The sequence below is a fragment of the Lathyrus oleraceus genome, chromosome 4 (assembly GCF_024323335.1).
Source record: "Lathyrus oleraceus cultivar Zhongwan6 chromosome 4, CAAS_Psat_ZW6_1.0, whole genome shotgun sequence".
In the NCBI taxonomy this organism is placed as follows: domain Eukaryota; kingdom Viridiplantae; phylum Streptophyta; class Magnoliopsida; order Fabales; family Fabaceae; genus Lathyrus; species Lathyrus oleraceus.
In genome coordinates this window covers 477,239,356-477,243,640 of record NC_066582.1, presented here as the reverse complement: position 1 = coordinate 477,243,640, position 4,285 = coordinate 477,239,356, and the positions used below count along the sequence as shown (strand labels likewise).

The 4,285-nt window shown below is 35.7% G+C and overlaps 1 long non-coding RNA gene across 2 annotated transcripts; it reads right to left on the bottom strand.

Annotated features, from left to right (window-relative positions):
• Positions 1–226: 226 nt before the first annotated feature.
• Positions 227–2,875, bottom strand: LOC127076293 (uncharacterized). 2 transcript variants are annotated; one of them, XR_007786793.1, is made up of 4 exons: positions 1,997–2,875; positions 1,002–1,670; positions 687–917; positions 227–482 (listed from the first exon to the last, which is right to left on the bottom strand). It is a non-coding gene; the product is annotated as an uncharacterized LOC127076293 (long non-coding RNA). The 2 variants fall into 2 exon arrangements; XR_007786792.1 differs by having other exon boundaries at positions 1,002–2,855.
• Between the last annotated feature and the right edge of the window lie 1,410 nt (positions 2,876–4,285).

The window sequence follows — 4,285 nt, the reverse complement described above, 5'->3', positions numbered from 1 at the left end:
AATTGATTTAAATATTGGTTTTTAAAGAAATTTTTGATTAATTATTCCAATTTTTAGATAACCAATTTACAATCCACATCCAATTATCCATTTAACTAAATCCAAATCCATATCCATTATTGTCAATTTTTCATAATGCAATTACCCATTTTTCAGTTCTTGAACCACACTTATTTGACCAATTCCAATTGTTATCCAAAACGTTTTTTCATTTTTCATAGTCTAATTAACCCATTAATCCTCATCCATGTATTAAGTCATGTCCAAACCAAGAGGTGAACAGTTGAAATGCAGAAGAAAAGTACAAGATGAAAGCAATGCAATTGGAATTCAAGCTGCAGTACGCGGCTTACACAACATAAAACGCTTGCAACACCAAGTACATGTGAAGATGCGAAATGCAGAACGCAGTAAACGACGAGGCTTGCGCATCCAAGTTCAAAAGCACCTGCATTTTTTCGAACCATCCATGATAACAGAAGCTGCATTCACCGAAGAGAATCAAAAGCCATTTGAGATTGTTAACTAATTCTAACAGAAATTTAACAGAAAAATCAAGTTAACAAACTAACTAACAACTATAACTAACCAATTTGTGCATTTGTAACTGATTTTGAATTTCAGACGAATTTCACATTGAGTTTGAGATGAATTTATAACTGATTTTGAAGGCTATAAATACTTACCTTCAACCCTTGTTTCGCTTCTTCAATTCTTCTTGATTCTATTTAGATTCACCATCTTCATTTCTGCACTTTCTCCCTCATCTTCTTCAACCTTTTCAATCATATTCATTTTTTTCCTCAATCATCCTCTTCCTCCTCATTCTGGATTTTACATCTCCATTCTGTAACGGAACACCGCAACCGGATCTCACTGGATTCTGTAGCCAAGACTTCTTCACGCGCCAAAAACCTCTAATCATCGATTCCCGCACAATAGAGACCAATCAGAATCGCGGAGACAAGAAAGAATGGAGAAGGAAACAAGGGAAAGCATACCTGAAATCCACGCGTAAATCTGGAAGCAACATTGTCATCTTTAACGGCAACGCATACGGTTCATACATCCGGTAGGTTCCTCATTCACCATTCTTTTCTTTTTTTGACTCTGCGTGCAACCGAATTTATCCAGATACCACGGGTCCATCATTGTTTCCAGTTCATCACGGAGAAGGAAATCGGTTCCATTCATCGACATTCCCGACTGTTGGTGCAAGACGGAAACAAATCCCAATGTTTCATTGTCAAAGCGTTAATGGCGGTGAGGTTAGTCGGTGCACAAGTTGTTGCTTTATTCGTGTACGATCTAAATACTCCATTTCCTGGATGAACACGAAGGGGATTTGACACCGGTACATAAAATCCGGAAGACCTTGAAGCGACGGAGGTGCGACGTCACAACTGATGTTGTGGGAACATGATGCAATGACACATGATGCTCAGTGTTAACACCGGCGATCGGAGGCGGGCGCACGGCGGAGAAGGTCATCCCTCACGAGATTGGCTTTGACTTGTTTCTCATTTCCACTGCTCTTGCGTTTGGATTCTGTGTTGACCGCCATCCCCTTTCAGCAAGATAATCAACATCATTTGGCCATGGAGGGTTGGATTTGGGCCTTAGATCCAAACGAATATTCTTTTACTTTCACCCACATGAATTTGCGCCCCCTAGGAAGATGCAAAGACAAAATTGGTCATGGGCCTCTTCAGGCCTAAACGAATCACAATTCACTTCAACCCCCATTCGGGCTCACACCACACTTGGCATGCTAGTATTAATTAATCATACGCGGTCTAATTTTAGTATTAATTAAATTCAAAAATATATTGACATTCTAATGTCTCCATTATTCCTTAATTTTGTGGTTCTCACAGCCTGATTCGGATCCACAAACAACTAACTAGTATGCAATATGAATTATGTCTCCAACTAAAGAATCACTGCAAACCTACATTTTCTTGATGCAAATAATTACTATTAAGTTAAGACTTACCGGATTCAACAGGTATTGGACTTCTTCGTTTGATTCTCGGTTGATCTTTCTTCTTCTTCTCCGGTTTGATTCTCGGTTGATCTTTCTTCTTCTTCTCCGGTTTGATTTCGATGCGTTACGGATTCGAGCGGTTCTGAAAGTTACGGATCATTGCGAGAATGATCGGGGATACGAATGGATTATGGTTGAAGAAATCTTCTGAATCCGTGTAGAATGTGCAAAGAATTGAATGGAAAAAATCTGTATGGGCAACTGTGGATTCTGCACTTTGATGAACGTGAAGAACTGTTCTTCCCTCTCCCCCCAAATCTCTGTTGAACTGAAGTATGGAAGTGGTTTTATACGGTTCAAATCTGCTCTCAAATTCATGTCAAATTCAACTGAAATTCTACTGTAATTCACTAGTTAGGTAGGAATTCACTAGTTAGTTAAAATCCAAATTAAATGAAATGAAGATTTACAGTGGAATGGTATTCCCCATAGACTGTTAGCGAAGTTCCATTTTCTGCTATGCTTAATTAGAAAATCCACTTATATATTTTTTGCGCATTCGAAGTGATACTCGGTTAATAATTCTTCCTGAAAATTCTGCATATCTGTTAAGTTTTGTTAGTTTGTTAGAAAGCTTCTGCATTTAGTGATTTGAAAGTGATTATGCAGGAAAAGTGATTTTGGTTTTGCTTCTGCGTTTTGGCCATCGTTTTGAGTTGTTTGGAGGAGCGCTTGGTTGTAACTGTCGGCGTTTTCCTGTGGTGCTGTTGCTGTTTGCCTTTTGATGTTGGCTATGCGTTTTTTATTGTCGTTTGCGTTACACTGCGTTTGGATGCCCAACTTGCCTTGCATTTTTGTTTCTGTCACACCGGGCTTTCGCCATGGATAATACTAATTAAATTTGGATTGGACATGAATTTAGATGAATGGAATTTGGTTTTGTATGTAATGGATAATGTATGATTTTAATGGGAAAACTTTACTTTATACCCCTACATTTATCCATGTACCCCTACATTTTATAAAAAGTACCAATTTTACTCCTACATTTTATAAAAAGTACCAATTTTAACATTATATATTTTTAACTAATTTATTATTTTATTTTTAAATTTTATTTTGCGTACCGGAAGAGTTTGTAAAAGAGTTCCGGTAGTATTTTTTAACTTTTCTTGTGTGTACCGGAAGACTTTGCAAAAGAGTTCCGGTACACAAAAATTGACTACCGGAACTCTTTTGTAAAGTCTTCCGGTATACAAAAAAAAATTAAAAAAATGTTTGAAAAATGAGTACCGGAACTCTTTTGCAAAGTCTTCCGGTACACAAAAATTGACTACCGGAACTCTTTTCCAAAGTCTTCCGGTACACACAAAAAATATTAAAAAAATGCTTGAAAAATGACTACCAGAACTCTTTTGTAAAGTCTTCCGGTATACAATTTTTTTTTATTTTAAAAAATTAAAAATAAAATAATAAATTAGTTTAAAATATATGAGGATAAAATTGGTATTTTTATGAAATGTAGGGGTGTAAGGATAAATGTGGGGTATGAGGTAAAATTTTCTTTTAATGGATAATGTAATGAATATGGGCCTAGCAATGGGCTTAAGAACATAATGCATCAAAAATGTTGGGTTTTTAATATGAGAAGAAAAAAATGATGAATGGGTCAGCTTTCAACTAACAACCATGGCCCATTAGTAAAAATATGATTCTAAAATTGGTTTGACTTTTAAAATTAATTTGATTTATCAAAAATCAATTTGAATTTTCAAAATTAACTTGAATTTTCAAAATTGACTTGAATTTCCAACATTAACTTGAATTATCGAAATCAATTTGAATCCTAAATCCATTTGAATCCAAAATCAATTTGAAACAATGATGAAAGATTATGGACACTTATGCTAACTGCAATGATCAAGTATGGTTTCACATGGAAATTCAAATAAAATTAAGTCCAAATTTGAACACATATCATGAACCATATATCATGTAATGGATGACACAATTATGAATCTAAAGACAAAATGTAGTGACCCAATGAGTCCAAATGATTACAAGACTTTGAATTAGATTGAACCATGGTTGAAGGAAATGAATGAATGAATGTATCAATGAACAAGTAACCAAGAATTAAATGACTGATCTTTAATGAACATGGATCCAAGAGTGGAGTGAAGTATGCAACCAAATGGGCACCTGGTCAATAAGACATGTGCCAAACCCCAAAGATCAAGGCATGATCATGTTTGATCAAATGCCTCAAGATAGGTGATTCACCATGCACGTGAAAGT